The sequence below is a fragment of the Ovis aries genome, chromosome 13 (assembly GCF_016772045.2).
Source record: "Ovis aries strain OAR_USU_Benz2616 breed Rambouillet chromosome 13, ARS-UI_Ramb_v3.0, whole genome shotgun sequence".
NCBI lineage: Eukaryota > Metazoa > Chordata > Mammalia > Artiodactyla > Bovidae > Ovis > Ovis aries.
Window position 1 is genome coordinate 33,898,948 of NC_056066.1, and position 14,985 is coordinate 33,913,932.

Consider the following 14,985-nt stretch of genomic DNA (forward strand, 5'->3'; position numbering starts at 1 on the left):
CCCAGCAGCTCGGACAAAGGAAAAGGAGCTCAAACAGCCCTTGTTTATTGTTCCTGGAAGGCCTGCTGGGGTCCCCGTATTCCAGCCCCACACACCTTTTTGTCTTTGGGTTTTGGAAAACAAAACCCTGACCCTCATCACTGGCTCCTGAACTAATGAAATAACACAAACGTGGGAATCTAGGACTGGAGAGGTGACACACTCCCCTGCCTCATGGGGGCACCTTCAGGTCCCCAGTAAGCTAAGTGCCCTCCTTCAGCTGGACGCAGGGAGGCGGTGGGTGGGGCAGGGGCCAGAAAACAAGTCAACTTCTAACTTCCCCTTCTCCACGGGCGGCATGTTTCTCACGTCCGTCTTCATTGGCTCACCCACCGGAGCCAACTGATAGCCAGACTACGCAATGACAGCAGCTGAGGCAAGGCGGAGCTCCACGCAGACCCACTCTGTTTCCATCCAGCCAATCAGCGCCAGCATCCATTGGTCACGTGGTCATCGTGCACATGCGCACACGAGAGAACGCCTCATTCAGGTCCTGCCGTGGTGGAGGAGCCGGGCCGTAGTTTCTTGCTGTGTGTTGAAACTCTTCTCCAGTTGTACTCTCGCGGGTAATTTCCCTGCGAATAGCCCCACCAGGTTCGTATGTGTCGGGTTCGTGGTGAAGTGACAGAGATGTCAGTAACCTTGGTATTTTCCAGTGGGTTGCCAGTGTTTGGCACCCAGAGGCCTAGAGGCTGCACAAATCGGAAACACAATTCTCCCCTCTCCGCCCCTCTTCTCGCCAGCCCACTTCTCCCTGGGGGACTCCTGCCTCAGCTCGGGAGCTCAGAGACCTGTTCAATAGCACCTCGGCTGTGGGACTGGCTGCAAGACCCTGCAAGCCTCCCTCAAGAGCCCCAGGGGAGGAGGGTGAGGTGCCTAGGGTTTGAGAGGAAACAGCTGAGGCCACGGTAAGGTACTGGCTTATGGACTTGGGGACAGGAATATTTTCTCACAAGCGTGGGGCCTTTTCTAAACTGGTATTTGGAATCTTGAGGGATCAGCACCAACGTTCTGAGGGAAGGCACTCCTCGGGAGACTAGGCTGAAGAGAAAGCAGGGAAAGAAACCCCATCTTCTGGCTGCAGGCTGGGGGCAAGGAAACAGGGAGGCCAGCAGTGTCTGCACGCCCAGCAGGGAGAAGAGAGGACGGTGGCCAGGCATTGCCAGTGGGCCCACAACGGAGGCTTCCAGAATATTACAGGTTCTGTGACAGTCGGGCCTCAGGACAGGGCTCGGTGCCATCCTCCTCCTGGCAATGGTACCGTTTGTCCGAGTTGCACAGTCTTATATCCTGTGAAGGGCAAGTTCCCCAGGAACCGTGCGCTCTCAAAGGTTTATAGACTGGTTTCCTGCACAGCAGGAGCCCCCTGGGTTCTGAGGAGCAGGAGGAAAAGAAAGGAGGAGGAGGATTTTTGCAGTTATGTCCTGGGAACCACAGAGAGCAAATGGCAAAATGGTCTTTAAAGGAGTAAATATGATAAAGACACGAGAGTAACTAATACGCTTTCCCGTAGACCTGGCTTACATTTGCTTATAAACACCCCAAGAGACAGCCCAGATTTATTTAAATAGCCCAGATGATATATAAGGCAGTGGAGAGAAGCAGGTGGGAAATTGCATTCAGGCCGGCTTGGAAACAGATGAAAGAAACAGGCTCACGTCTGCAGGGAGGGGACGGGTCCCTGGGGAGGCCTGGAGATGGAGCCTGGGGGAGCGCCGACAGCACCCAAATGCCAACAAGAGAGATGGTGCCCACGTCATGAGGCCCAGATGGCTGCAGGGTAAGCCTGCAGGGCTCCTCCCAGAGCAGCTCTGATGAGTGACGGAGGGGAGAGGTAGAGAATATTGAATTTCAGATCAGACTTCTGCCTGAGCTCTGATTCCTTATGGGCCTCTGCTTATTTCTATGACAGATAGATAAGTGATTATTATCTGCATGTTACTTAGGGTGAAAAGGGCCTGGCCTGTGGTGACTGGGTGCCATCCTGCAGGGGTGGGAGCTTGACCAAGGTAGCTAATTTGTGCTCTACAGTAGTGGAGGCTCCAGGGCCACCTGGCAAAACCAGACCTGGGCATGTTGTGACTACAGGTCGCCAGACATCACCCTCTGCTGCTGAGGAGGGTGCAGACCCCCAGACCCTCTGGAAGGAGGGGACACAAAGCCGGGTGTGCCAGGCCCGCTTCCTCACAGGTGTCCTGTGTCTAGGGCTGCTGGTGGCTGTTTTCTGTCCAGGCAGGGCTCCTGCTGGGTTGGGCCGCTTTACTGTTTGGTGAGCGGATGGGCAGGCATCTTGCTCAGTGGAGTCTATCACATCACTTCTTGTCCTGCTGTTCCTCTGGGTGCCGGCTCCAGACCCAAGGGTAAGCTGCAGGCTGCTCTCCAGGGCTGGATAGTACAGGCGCTGTGCTGTGGTCATGTTGCATTTTCTCGAACTGTCACGTCTCAGAGGCTCTCAGCCATTGAGAGACTGCTCCCTGGAGTGGGAGGTCTCAGCCTTGCCTCCACAGTCCCCCTGCAGTGGCCAAGTGGCTCTAGCTCCCTCACTGCAGCAGGCCATCACCGAGCCTGTGAAGTCGGGGGGTGGGGGGTGGGGGGAGGCCTACCAGCTGCCTGGCCACCGCGCCTGGACCCCTTCCCCTGCCTCCCTTCCTCAGTACATGATTCCAGCTTCAGGATGACCAGCGGGCAACCCAATACAATGACGAGACCCAAGCAGGGGCTCCCAAAGGCCGACTTGGGTTTCGTGGGCCTTGGCACGGCTGGACTGCCTGGCCCCGCGCCCTCCCAGCCTGTAGTTTCCTTCCTCTGGTTTTGTCCTCTCTGTTCACTGCCAGACACTCTCCATTGTCTGTGACTTCATCGTGGACACAAGCCTCTGTCAGTTGGCAAGTGGGGACGGAGCCAAATAGTTTTCTGATCAGCCTCATCCCTGGCGTGCTCTAGGCAACTCTGTACTCTCCCCACTGCTTTCTTTGCTGCAGCCCTGGTTCCCGGCAGCCTGGGGCCCCCTCTGCTGGCAGCTGGGCTCCACGGCACCTCCTGAGAGGCCTCTGGAGGGGTGGCTGGTGGGGCTTATACCAGGGAAGCCAGTTCAGGGCTAACAGGCATCTGTCTTGGCTCCTGCAATAACCAGTGATGGGAAAGGAGGACAGAATTGGTCCAGCTAGTCATGCTTAACTGGGGACATCTGCTTCCTTGAGCTGAGCCAGCAGCCGTGTGTGTGTGTGTAAGTTTAGATCATTGTCATTGAGGTGGGGCCATCTGCCCATAACACAGGGCACAGCTTCCCATGATGCTCCAGTGGGCTTGATCATTCTAGGTCAGTTTTCTTCTTCGCCCTGAGATCCAGTGTGGGACCTGGAGCCCCGCTCCTAGCAGCCATACAGCTTTCTGAGTAAATGTGAGAGTGATTCTCTGAATGAGTCAGGGAACCCTGTGTCACTCTGAGGGAGAAAGCCCTGCTCTACCGAGATACTGAGAAGTAAAAAGGGCTGTGATCTTAGAGCGCACGGGCCCGGTCACCAATTTCTCTCTAAAGTCGTTCAGCCTGGGACCTCCCAGCAGGCTGCCCGTCTCCACAGCCTGACCTCTGTTAACAGCCCATCGGCATCTGCAGGCTAGACATTTCTAGCATCTTCCTGAACACCCGTCTGGTTGAACTTCTCTCTGGTGGGCAGCAGTGGAGGCAGGCCATGCAGAATAAAAATAGACTGATGACCCACACAGGGTTTTTTTTTTTTTTTCGGTTGCCTCTTGGGCCGGATTTCCTGAGGAGTAGGAGTGTGAGAGGCGTAAGCATTTGTCACTTGGCACAGGAAATCCTGACTCCCCAGATGGCGAGGAAAGCAGACACCTCTGTGAGCCCCCGCCACCCCCCAACCCGAGACAGAGAGAGGCCTGTCACAAGCCCCTGGCTTGCTGTCTGTGGGGGGCTGGGGACAGGTGACTGGCTGGTGTCACCTCTGGGCAGAGCGAGGCTCAGGATTGCTGACCGCCTGCAGGAGCCCGACCCACCTCCGTACCCAGGTTTGTGTACGTAGCTCCTTTCTCTCACTACCCAGCTTGTCTGTGGTCAGCAGTGACAGGTCAGTTGTCAGGACGAGGCCGTTGCTGGGGAAGGCCCTCCTGTACATCGTGGGGGCCCGTTGTTCCAGGTCCATGTCCTCACTCTGGCTGAGCCTGCAGGCCCCTCCAGCCCCAACCCACAGGGACCTGCCCTGCCTGGCTCCTGGGCCTGACTTCTTCCCAGGTCCAATCTCCTCTGTGGGCTCCCTTATGCCTGTGTGGTGTCCCCTCCCTCTGTAGCCCCTCTGTCACCTGTGTGGTCTCCCTCTAGGCCTTTGCTCTGGTTATCTCAATGGCCATTCCTCACAGGGCCTTCCCTCTGTTCCAGTTACCTTGAAGACTGTATCCGTCTGTCCCCATGTGATTGGAACCTCGTCTCAACTCTGTTTTAATGAACCCTGTGCCTCTAAGACTAGACTCGGGCCCTGGCTCTGTTCTCATCAGCCTTCGACGTTATTCTGCTTCACGGAGTCTCAACTTTGGGGTAATGTCCCCTCCAGAGTACATTTGACAGCATCAAAGATTTCTTGGTTGTCACACCGGGAGAGTACCTCTGGACTCTGCTGGATGGAGGCCAGGGCCCCTACTGAACACCCGCCCCACCCCACCCCCGGGGAACAGGGCAGCCCCCCCTCCTCCAGCAGGGGAGCGTCCACCCTGAACAGTGATGACCACTGAGAACCCAGCCTGTGTCTCCTCACCCATGAAAGAGGAGGGTTGTGAAAAATCACCTGGGATGACCCAAGTGGAAGCAGATGGAAGGTCAGTACCCTTCATATCCTGCTGTGTCCGCTCCCCTGCAGTTGTTCATTCTGTGAAGGGGGGACAGTGCACAGTAACTGCCAGCATCCACATGTGCTTGTGTGGGTTACCCCCCTGGATCCTCATGGAAGCCCACTTGCATGGGGCGAGCATGACCCTATTTTCCAGCAGAAGATGTGGCTATTGGAGCTGCTAGGAGTGAACCAGCCTGAGGGTGCAGTGGAGCTGGATCTCCCAGCCCCCACTTAAATCCCCAGGCTTCCCTGGTGGCTCAGTGGTAAAGAACCTGCCTGCCAGTGCAGGAGACAACAGTTTGATCCTTGGGTCAGAAAGATCCTCTGGAGAAGGAAATGGCAGCCCACTCCATACTCTTGCCTGGGAAATCCCATGGACAGAGGAGCCTGGTGGAGTACAGTCCTGGGTCACAAAGAGAGACGATGCAGTGACGAAACAACAAACTCAAATCTCTGGTCAAATCGCCTTGAGACAGCGTTTGTAAAAGCATTCAAAAATGGCCAGACCCTCTGCAAACATGATTCTAGCTCTTTGTCTGCAACCCCATCTGCACCCCTGCCTCCTACAGGCTCACCTCGGAGACTCAGTCAGCCCCCAAAGGTGAATCTGATGTGCATGACACTGGTGAGTCAGGAGAGACTGTTGTGCGAAAACTTTGAAGCTGCTAGACGCTGGGAAGAGTCTCAGGGGCTCCAGGGAGCCTGCAACCTAGTGAGTAGTGGCCACTCAGCCAGTGCCTGGCCCAGTTGCCATCTGCGAGGACATTGAGCCCCTGTCACTGGACTGGTACACATATGCCGCTGGCCCAGGGCACTGGTGACCAGGGTCTGGGGCAGTTTGCCTTATGGCAGCAGCATGATGGACACAGCATGACTCTGTTCTTAGTCACCAGGGGGAAGTGGCCAGGCTCCCTTGGGGACACAAGTCTAGGAGCATGGCAGGCCCAGCCTCACACCATCTACCGAACCACAGTCAACTGCTGTCATCTTATATTTAAAGGGCAAAAAAATAAAGAGCAGATCCAGTCAGTGTGGCTCACCTGTTGTGCCCTGGCCAACTTTGGAGGAACAAATTTGCTTGTTGTCATTATCATTTCTTCTTTGTTTTTCCATTTGGGAAGTAAGAGATTAAATCTGTCAGTGAAGATCTCTTTCCCAAGTTCTCCCCTAAAAGTAATCCTGAGATTAAGAATGGTTACTCCTGTTTCTGGCATTAATACCCATAAGACTCAAGACATTGACAAAATTCTCTGAGTAGTACACAAAAAGTAACATAATCATTCTAGTAAGAAAAAAAAAATCAGCCTAATAAGAAGATAACATATTGCCGTAAATAAAACAGGTCCCATCACCTCTTCTGCCCAGGAATGATGACCAATTTATCAAGTGTATGCTGAGTAATGATCTTCCATGGGGGCAGCAGCTCTTACGATAAAGTGTTACTGCTCCAGCTGCATTATTATAAACAACATCCAATTTATGGTGTTAGGGAGCAGATGCATGTCTCCGTAATGTGTCACCGTCATCTGGAACAAGCCATAAAATCTAGGTTGTCATGTATTTTCTGGCTGCACACTTCAAACAATTAATATTCCTATAAAACAGTCTTGATCACAAGCCCAATTTAGAAATTAGTTGTTCAATACAATGATTAAATTCCTGAGCTGGAACTTGCTGTGGCCAAAGGTGAGTTGCCAAACGTGACAAATCTTGTACCACTTCCCAGACGGAAGGAGCTGTTGGAGACACTGGGGATTTTTGGTGAATTTTAAATGAGGCACCTTCACCTTCAGAGGATGCCACAGTCCTGCCTGCCTTCCAGAGGAAGATGAGTCACCGGTGTCTTCCTGTATCCAGCAAGTCAGTCTATGGAGGCGGCAGAAGCACGCCCAGAAGGGCGCTTCACCTCGGTGCATGGCAGAGTCTACCCTGCTCTGCCCAGAAGGCCTGAAATGGGTACCTGCTTCTCCAGCTTGGGGAAGCCAGGCAGAGCTGCAAGACTGGGGGACCCAGAATGAGTGCTGGGAGATGTAAAGCTTGGATGATGTCCCTCGAGAATCTACGCCACCAACAATCGGGTGGACAGAGTGACAAGCCATGGAAACATTGTCACTAGAACAGATTCTTTTAAACAGGTGGGCAGGGCCAAGCCCAAAGTTTTCATCCATACTTTGTCAGAAAAATAGCATCATTTAATCATGTAGTTTGCAAAACCTGTTTCAGCATTCAGTTCACATTTAGGCATGTCTCATGTTTCCTTGGTCGTTTCAGAAGTGCTGTCTTTGGTGTATCTGTAGGTTCCCCAGGATGGAGATGAATTCCAGAGATGAATTTTGCTGTATTCAACACAGCACATTGCATTTAAAATGGAAGAGCCAAGAAGAAACCACCAGTCACTGGTCTGGGGAACATAGACGGCCAGCCATACATGGTACTTGGGAAGGTACACAGTAAACTTGGGAAAGAAAGTTTGGCCATAAGTATCCAAACCTGTGTGCTCTGACCCAGCCGTTTTACTTCTAGGAACTTATACTCAGGAAGAGAGTCAGTGGAGGGTTACTTAACAGATCATCCCTTGTGTGCCCAAATGTCCAGTGTAAGGAGATTGGCTAAGTGAGTTTTCGGGCATCCAGGTGATATACAGCCATGGAAACTGTGTTATGAAATGTGGTTGATCTGATGTTCAGTGCAGAGAGTCACCAAAAAAAGCAGATCTTATATGACCTCAGTTTCATATAAAAAAGGGTACGTTACTTAGCTTGGGGGAGAAGAATTGCCAAAATATTAACAGCGATTATCTCTGTAGGTGGGAGTGAATGGGCGTCCAAGTTTTCTTCTCTGTGTGCTTCTGAATATTCTATGTTTGTTACATTTATGTTATGCATTATATATACGTCATGCATTATATTTGTTATCAGAGAAAAAGAATTCCTGTGACTGTTGAAGCACATTCTCCAGTTAGCAGAATTCTTATGAATACTGTGAGAATTGGTATGGTATACTATATTCTATTGTATTATTCAATACAGATTATTATACAATAAAATTCTGTTTGTTAGCAGGGGGTGTCAGGGGGCTTCTTGGCAGTTCTGCTTATAATCAGATGATCTTGACGAGAAGTGGAAAAGGAAGAACCAGGGCCAGTTGAACACAGGGAATTTTCTAAAGAATATCATGTATGATGACCTCACCTTGGAAAGAAGATGTAAGATGTGTACTGGGTACATTTCAGTTTGAAATTCACCATAAATTGGAAAGAAGATGGTCACCTTAGCCCATTCAGTTCAGTCACTCACTGTGCCAGACTCTGTGACCCCATGGACTGCAGCATGCCTTTCATACTGTTTGGGGTTCTCAAGGCAAGAATACTGAAGTGGTTTGCCATTCCCTGTCACTGTCACTACATCTGTTTCCCATGAAGTGATGGGACCAGATGCCATGATCTTAGTTTTCTGAATGTTGAATTTTAAGCTAACTTTTTCACTCTCCTCTTTCACTTTCATCAAGAGGCTCCTTAGTTCTTTTTCTGCCATAAGGGTGGTGCCATCTGCATATCTCAGGTTATTGATATTTCACCTGGCAATCTTGATTCCAGCTTGTGCTCCAGTGGACCATGTTTTATTAGAACTCTCCACCATGACCTGTCTGTTTTGGGTGGCCCTATACAGCATGGCTCATAGTTTCATTGAGAACAGATACCACACTTGATCTTAGCTAAAAAGCTGAGAAGCAGTAGTATAGCTAAACCCATGACGTAGCTTAGATTCCTGGTAACATTAAGTTGCCCATTCATGTAAAATGGAGCAGTGAAGTCAAGATCTGTTATGCTCCCTCTGCTCAGGGGGGTCTGGTGCCCACAGAACCAATAAGAGAGGAGCCTGGGCTGGAGAGCTGGAGTTGGTGAGGTCCACTCATTTACCATCTTGGTGCCATGAGACCCAGCCCTAAACCTTTAGGTTTCCTCAAATTTTCCCCAAATGGAAGCCATGACTGGGAGAGTGGGGATGATGAGCCTTGTCTAGGACCAGCCAGACCACTACCCGCTTTGTCCTTCACAGTCCGTGTGCACGTGTGCTGGCCAGAGTTCACCCACGTGTGCCAGCCGTTGTCCAGGCTGTGAGCTCCTGCTTTGTTGAGGCACAAGGACTGGTCAGCCCAGCATAAGGCAGCTGTAGGTGCTCTGCTTTGTTCTCTGTGTCTTAATAAACAGCCACTTCCTCTTCTCATGGTACTGGGGGCTCAGCTCCTTAGAATTGTGGGCTGGGAGGCTTATTTAAGGGGATGTATAACTGTCTTATGCCCTCCTGCACTCAAGATTCTCTTTTATATTTCTGAACAGTGGTGCTGTTGGCAGTGAAACAAGAAAAAATGTCACATGGGTTTGACCCAATGCTGAACTTGAATTTCTTTTAGTTTTCCCTAGGAATTCCTCCAAAGCAATAACCATGGAGCCCTTTCTGAGTCTGATCACCAGCAACACCCTCACCACTTTTCAGAGCCACTGCAGAAGCCATTCTGAAATCAGGTTTACTCCCCAAGGGGAATTGGGGTGATGCTCAAAGCCTTTGGCCCTGACTGCCCTCCCCACCCGCGCCCTCTCCTCTGGAGAGTGGCTTTGCATAACTGCACGTTTGTGTGATGACTTGCCTGTTCTTCATTCTGGCATTCCAACACCCCATCCCTCTGGTAATTGCCTATCTCTGTAGACATGTAGAACTTGTGGCCTTGGCCTGTTTTTGGGAGACCGTAGATCTTGGAATATCAAAAGATGAGTCAGGCTCTATATCTCAACTCACTCATTCATTCAGTTGATATTTGTTAAGAACCTCCTTCTGTCTGTTGGGCAGTGTGAAAAGGGGCTGGGATACAGTGGTGATCAGAGAAGTCAATCCAGGAGTCAGATGACTGATTGGAAGTTGTAAACTGAGATGCATATTGTGAGGAAGGAAAAGAATAAGACTGAAGGGGGGGGGGGGTCTATTATAAATGTCACACTTTGTCTGAGCAGCCAGGGAATGTTTTCAGTGAAGGGATCATTGAACAGAGACCCGGAGGCCATGCATGGGATGGCTGGATGAAAGGCCAGTTGTGCTGGACTTTGATCCTTCTGGATGTGGGGAGCAGGATATGCAAAGGCCTGTGTTAGAGCCACCAGACCTGGTAGGGGATGCAGAAGCCAAGGTGGGCAGAGCACAGAGAACAAGGGCATCTGCCTAGGGTCCTGGGAGGCTTATCAGATAATTGTTTTTTATTGTTTTAATTGAAGTGTTGTTTATTTACAGTATTGTGTTAATTTATGCTCTCCAGCCAACTGATTGTTGTATATACATTTTTAAATGTTTTTTTCCATTTTGATTTAAAACAGAATGTTGAATATAATGCCCTGTGCTATACAGTAGGACTTTGTGGTTAATCCATCCTATATATCATAGTTTGCATCTGCCAACCCCAAGCTCCCAATTCATCTCTCTCCCATCCCCTTCTCCCACCTACCTGCCCTCCCGCCCCATAACCACAGATCTGTTCTCTATGTCTGTGAGTCTGTTTCTGCTTTATAGATAGGAAGCAGTCTGTTTCTGCTTCATTTGTGTCATATTTTAGATTCCACTTATAAGTGGTATCATATGATCTCGGTCTTTCTGCTTTCTTCACTTAGTGTGGTAATCTCTAGTTGCATCCATGTTGCTGCAAACGGCATTATTTTCCTTTTTTATGACTGGGTAAAGCTCAACATTCAGAAAACTAAGATCATGGCATCTGGTCCCATCACTTCATGGCAAATAGATGGGGAAACGGTGGAAACAGTGTCAGACTTTATTTTGGGGGGCTCCAAAATCACTGCAGATGGTGATTGCAGCCATGAAATTAAAGGATGCTTACTCCTTGGAAGGAAAGTTATGACCAACCTAGATAGCATATTAAAAAGCAGAGACGTTACTTTGCCAACAAAGGTCTGTCTAGTCAAGGCTGTGGGTTTTCCAGGGGTCATGTATGGATGTGAGAGTTGGACTGTGAAGAAAGCTGAGCGCTGAAGAATTGATGCTTTTGAACTGTGGTGTTGGAGAAGACTCTTGAGAGTCCCTTGGACTGCAAGGAGATCCAACCGGTCCATTCTAAAGGAGATCAGTCCTGGTTGTTCATTGGAAGGACTGATACTAAAGCTGAAACTGCAATACTTTGGCCACCTCATGTGAAGAGTTGACTCATTGAAGAAGACCCTGATGCTGGGAGGGATTGGGGGCAGGAGGAGAAGGGGACAACAAAGTATGAGATGGCTGGATGGCATCACCAACTCGATGCACATGATTTTGGGTGAACTCTGGGAGTTGGTGATGGACAGGGAGGCCTGGAGTGCTGTGATTCATTGGGTCGCAAAGAGTCAGACACAACTGAGCAACTGAACTGAACTGAATATTCCACTGTGTGCATGTTTCACATCTTTATCCATTCATCTGACAATAGATATTTAAGTCATTTCCATGTCTTGCCTGTTGTAAATAGTACTTCTATGAACATAGGGGTGCGTGTCTTTTCTAATTATAGTTTTGTCCAGATACGTGCCCAGGAGTAGGATTGCTGGATCATATGGTAGCTCTGTTTTTTTTGAGGTATCTCCAATACTGTTCTCCATAGTGACTGTGCCAGTTCATATTCCTACCAACAGTGTAGTTGGCTCCCTTTAGAGAACTGGGTTTTATCTTAAGACCCTAGGAGCCCTTGGAGGGCTTCAGATAGGGAGAGCTGATTGCAGCCCTGCATTTTGAAAAGATCATTGTAGGTGCGGCATGGGGCATCAGATTGGAAGAGAATCTGACTAGATCCTAAGAGGCAGCCACCATGGTCGACTGGGCAAGAGATAAAGGCAGCCTGGACTAAAGTGGCCACCGAGGAGGTGGTGCACAGTGAGTAGGTTTAGAGATACTTAGGAGGTGAAATGGTTGGCACTGGCTGATGGGTTGGTGTGGGTGGTGAGGATAAAGGAAATGATAAGGATGACGGTTTTCTGGTTGTGTCACTTCAGTAATGGAGGTGGAGGCCATTCACTTATGTGGGACTTTAGGGGTGGGGGTCAGTGGGTGTTGGCATCTGGGGCTGGGAGGAAACCATGAGCTTGCTTTTGGACAGTTTGGGTTTGAGGTATTGAGATAGTTGGAGGAGACGTCAAATGGGGAAAGGCTTTGAGATGGGTGCGCAGGGAGGAGACTAGAGAAGATGCTGCAGTGCGGGGCTTGAAGACCTCTGTGCGTGTTTATTGTCCCTTGTATCCTTTCCTTAAAGGTTGCCTCAGGTGCCAGGGTGGCTGCTCAGTGTGACAAGCTCTGAGATGCTGGAATCTTGCCAGCATCTCTTCAGAAAACCAAGAAGAAACTAGAACTCCTCTATAAAGACTGTGTTCAAAGTGGTGTTAAAGAAACAGACTTATAAACTTAGAGAACAATCTTATAATTGCCAGAAGGTAAGGGTGGGGGAAGGGATAGTTAGGGATTTGGGGATTGACATGTACACACTGCAATATTTAAAATAAACAGCAAGGACCTACTGTATAGCACAGGGAACTCTTCTCAATATTCTATAACAACCTAATTGGGAAAAGAATTGGAAAAAGAATAGAGACATGTATATGTATAACTGAATCACTTTGTTGTACACCTGAAACTTAACACAACATTGTTAATCAACAGCACTCCAATATAAAATAAAAAGTTGAAGGAAAAAGAAAAAATGAGATGAAAAGTAATATTTCATCCTTTGAAAACCTGAAATAATAGCATACCATTCACATAATCTAGAATCTTTAGAACAAGAAATATCGATGAATTAGGAAGTAAAGTTTTAGGAAAACAATTGAGAAGCATTCTCACTTCTCAGACTCCCTGAAATGCCCTAGTGAGCCTGGTTCCAAGGGAAAGACGGGCTTATTTCTTCTGATTTTGTTTTATTTTTAAAATATGGTTGATTTACAGTGTTGTGTTAGTTTCAGTTGTGACTTTTAGTTTTTTGTGTATATATGTATATATACACACACACACACTTTTAAGATTCTTTTCTGTTAAGGGTTGTTACAAGATATTGAATACAGTTTCCTGTGCTAAACAGTAAATCCTTGTTGATTAGCTATTTTATATATAGTGTATATATGTTAACCCCAAACTGCTAATTTATTCCTCCCCTCCTTCCCTTTTTGGTAACTGTGTTTTTCTATATGTCTTTGAGTCTGTTTCTGTTTTGTAAACAAGTTCATCTATCATTTTCTCTTTTTTTAGATTCCGCATATAGGTGATACCATATATTTGTCTTTGTCTGACTTACTTCCCTTAGTATGATCATCTTTAGGTACATGTTGCTGTAAATGGCATTATTTATTCTTTTTTATGGTTGAGTAGGATTCCACTGTGTGTATATATGTGTATATATATGTATATATATATATATACCGTATCTCCTTTATCCGTTCCTCTGTCAATCTAAGTGGACACTTAAGATTCTATGTCTTGGCTTTTGTGTATAGTGCTGCTATGAACATAGGGGGTGCATGTATCTTCTTGAATTGCAGTTTTTCTCTGAACATAAGCCCAGGAATGGGATTGCTGGATTGTATGTTGATGGTGTTTCTAGTTTTATGAGGAACGTCCATACTTTTCTACATAATGGTTGCACCAATCTACATTCCCACCAATAGTGTAGGAGGGTTCCCTTTTATTCACACCCTTTCTTAGCATTTATTATTTGTGGATGTTTTGGTGAGGGCCATTCCTGACCAGTGTGAGGAGTTACCTCATTGTAGTTTCCATTTGTATTTCTCTAATAATTAGTGATGTTGAGCATATTTTCTTTTTTTTTTTTGCCTTAGGATATGTCTTCTTTGGAGAAATATCTACTTAGATCTTTCACCCATCTTTGTTTTTTTGATATTGAGCTGCATGAGATATTTGTATATCTTGGAGATTAATCCCTGTTGATTGCTTTATTTGCAAATACGTTCTTCTATTCTGTGGGTTGTCTTTTCATTTTGCTTATGGTCTCCTTTGCTGTGAAACACTTTTAAGTGTAATTAGATCCTATTTGTTTATTTTTATTTCCATTACTCTAGGTTGTTGTTCAGTTTCTCAGTCATGTCTGACTCTTTCTGATCTCATGGAGTGCAGTATACCAGGCTTCCCTATCCTTCACTATTACTCTGGGAGGTGGATTCAAAAAGATACTGCTTCGATTTATGTCAAAGAGTGTTCTGCCTACATTTTCCTCTAAGAATTTTATAGTTTCTCGTATTACCTTTAGGTCTTTAACCCATTTTGAGTTTATTTCTGTGTATATTGTTTCATGTAGGTGTCTGGTTTTCCCAGCACCACTTATTGAACAGCCTGTCTTTTCTCCATAGTATATTCTTGCCTCCTTTGTTGTAGATTACTTGACCACAGGTGCGTGGGTTTATCTCTGGGCTTTCTATCCTGTTCCGTTGGTCTGTATTTCTGTTTTTGTGCCAGTACCATACTGTTTCGATTACTATAGCTTTGTAGTACAGTCTGCTGTCAGGAAGCCTGAGTCCTCCTGCTCCATTTTTCTTTCTCAGAATTGCTTTGGCTATTGGGGGTCTTCTGTGTTTCCATACAAATTTAAAAGCTTTTTATTCTAGTTCTATGAAAAATGCCATTGGTAATTTGATAGAGATAGTATTGGATCTGTAGATTGACTTGGATAATACAGTCATTTTGACAACATTTATTTCTCTGGTCTAAGAGCACAGCATATCTTTCTATCTGTGTCATCTTCAACTTATTTCATCAGTGTCTTACAGTTTTCAGAGTACAGGTCATTTGCCTCCTTAGGTACATTTATTCCTAGGTATTTTATTATTTTTGATGTGATGGGAGTTGGGATTGTTTCCTTAATTTCTATTTACAGTCTTTCATTGTTAGTGCATGGAAATACAAGAGATTTCTGTGTGTTAATTTTGTATCCTGCAACCTTACTGAATTCAGTGATGAGCTCAAGTAGTTTTCTGGTAGCATCTTTAAGATTTTCTGTGTATAGTATCATGTCATCTGCAGACAGTGACATTTTCACTTCTTCCTTTCCAATTTGGATCTTTTTCTTCTCTGATTGC

The 14,985-nt window shown here is 47.3% G+C and overlaps 1 long non-coding RNA gene and 1 pseudogene across 1 annotated transcript; one reads left to right on the forward strand and one right to left on the reverse strand.

Annotated features, from left to right (window-relative positions):
- Window positions 1-504: 504 nt before the first annotated feature.
- LOC121816317 (uncharacterized) lies at window positions 505-7,941 on the forward strand. The gene is made up of 2 exons (XR_006055855.2): window positions 505-633; window positions 4,433-7,941. It is a non-coding gene; the product is annotated as an uncharacterized LOC121816317 (long non-coding RNA).
- Window positions 7,942-8,529: 588 nt separating this feature from the next.
- Window positions 8,530-8,614, reverse strand: LOC114117680 (U2 spliceosomal RNA; annotated as a pseudogene).
- Window positions 8,615-14,985: the final 6,371 nt, after the last annotated feature.